The sequence below is a fragment of the Rhinolophus sinicus genome, chromosome 1 (genome assembly GCF_057876585.1).
Source record: "Rhinolophus sinicus isolate RSI-liver-muscle chromosome 1, RSI-T2T, whole genome shotgun sequence".
Classification (NCBI taxonomy): Eukaryota; Metazoa; Chordata; class Mammalia; order Chiroptera; family Rhinolophidae; genus Rhinolophus; species Rhinolophus sinicus.
In genome coordinates, this window is record NC_142501.1 from 28,456,010 (window position 1) to 28,458,474 (window position 2,465).

Here is a 2,465-nt window from a genome sequence, read left to right on the forward strand (position 1 = left end):
AAGTTCCACTTCTAGTAACTCTGTCTTACATACATACACACATATCTGATATGTTTCTCATTTTTAAATCTCAAAAAGGTTAATGATTGACACAAAGTTCCTATTATTTGTTACTCTAAATAGCTCTTATATTTAAGTAGTCCATATTCATTTCCTTCTATGTATATGTGTAATAATATAAAAACTTGTATATATTCTGCAAAGTTGTAATATTTATATTATCTCAAATACTTGTTTATTTCAAACATTCTTTTGTAAAATTCACAGTGCTAGGTAGGCGCAATGGAAGAATATTGGGGACGTGTAAAGTTATGTCACACAAGAATTTCTTATCAATTGATTTTCCTCTGGAGTATACAAAATGACCCTCTAAATGGTCTATGTGCCTGTGGGTTCCCCAACTTTGAACTCGAACCTCAGCCACCACAGCCCTGAAAGGCAGGACTGTCTCAGCTTATTGTTTCCCAGAGTCAGGACACACAAGTCACCTGAAGGATAAACGATTCCTACAGCCTGGTAAAACGTTAACAGTCAGCTATTCCTCCAGCAACTCAGAGCTCCAAAGTGGCACAAAAAGAAAAAGAAAAAGTCATATAACAAGAGGAAGGTGATTGTACTCGCGTGGCTTCAATGTGGGCCTTGGTGCTGGCACCTCTGGAGCTTTGGCGTTGTGCTGCATCGCCACAGGGATGTTGCCACAGGGAGAAGGTTAGCAGGAGAAAAACTGTCAGGGACACAGTACAGGGTATGAAACTATACATAGTATTAGTGAACAAAGCAAGATTGGAAAATTGTGCAAAGTGACTCATCCTGGACCTGCAAGTCATGTTTCTTTTATATCCATTGATCCAGACATTAATATGTATATGCATCAGTGCAATGTTAGAAATCAGAAGGAACAAGGTCACCAGTAGTTCTTATTACTGAAACCACCTTTTAAACTCTCCACCTTAGGTAGAGAAAAATAAAGTTAGAATATTGGCACAGATGGTTTTAGGGGTCCAATGATGTGGTTCACGTGCCGAGGCCTCCTTTCTAACATAAATGATAAGTTGCCCTAACTTACATTTCTCTTCACTAAAAATGAGGCATGTGGGTTTTTTGGGCCTCTTTGGATTTTAAAGCCAATATATACCACATTCGAGAATATTGCTCTGACCCATTGATGGAGTTTCCCTAAAGCCTACTGGTTTCCAGTGAAGTCCAGAGCAAGAAAGGGCTCTGTAGCAGGTTTAGGCTGTGGTCCTTGCTGCTCTGTCCATTGGGCCAAACGAGTCAGCAGATTCAGAGCTGCTAGAAACATTTTTAAGAGGCATGGACACCATGTAGCTTACCGAGAAGACCCATGAGAGAGTAAGAGAGTAAACCCCTGGTGAATTAGTTCAAGGTCATCCCCACATGGGCAGAGGACTGCCTTCTGTTTGAAAAAGAAAATGGAGAGAGCACATCACTAAACTAAGCATGGGGGCCCTCTAAGTGTGAGGCCACTACAAGCACACAGGTTGTGTATTTGGAAAGCTAGCCTTAATTGGACGGCATGAGTACATGTGAGTGGCACAAGGGGTGGTCTGTATTAGACACAAATTTGTGTGCTTCCTCAGAGTCCTTTCACTGTCTCCTATTCTTATGGTCACCACCCTGCCAGAGTCAGATCATCTTTCCCTGTTGGACTTGAATGTAACACCACACTGTGGAGCATAAGATCTGACTTTTAAATGGCCACCACGGAGTAAACAGAGATGGTAGTTCTGTTTTGAATGAACTCTGTCCAATGGGAAATAGAAGACAGGAGAGAGCTGAGAAGATACATTCTCTCTCCTCTTCTCCATGGACTTATGCTACATGTGGTTCTTTCTTGTAACCCTCCTGAAAAAGTCCTGTGCCAAGTACTAACCATATCCTGTCTCTCAACACATTGTAAGACAGCAGCCAGCAGAGTAATACATCACAGCACCTCATTCCACATCGTCTCTTGCCTCATGTCTGTATGTCATCCTCATTGCTGCCTGCGGGACTTGCTTTCCCAAATAAATGTCATCACTTTAATCCCTGATTTTGGTTCTGGTTTTACAGGCCCCTCACTAAGATATTCAATGAATTGTGTAATTGTTATGTGTTCACTCTACGAATATGTGAGTTTATAATACCACTATTAAAAAGTTTATTTAGAACACTTTTAATTTACACAATGTGATGTCTCAAATATATTTCAATAAAAAATAAAACAAAAAGTTTAGGAAGGATACAGAAAAATATACCCAAAATAACATGTTAGTAAGGTGCTGAGTTAGTAAAGCAATTATTAACTAAATTTTAAGAAATCAGATGCCACAATACTCAGCTAGAAGATATCATTAAAATGATAACACAGAAAAAATATATGTACACAAATTTACAAAAATCTTTTATATGAGTTTTTTAAAGTATTGTGATACATGCTATCTAACGTTGATGTTCCACTTTGT

At 39.1% G+C, this 2,465-nt stretch overlaps 1 pseudogene; it reads right to left on the reverse strand.

Annotated features, from left to right (window-relative positions):
- Positions 1-332: 332 nt before the first annotated feature.
- On the reverse strand, positions 333-972 carry LOC141570028 (taste receptor type 2 member 14-like; annotated as a pseudogene).
- Positions 973-2,465: the final 1,493 nt, after the last annotated feature.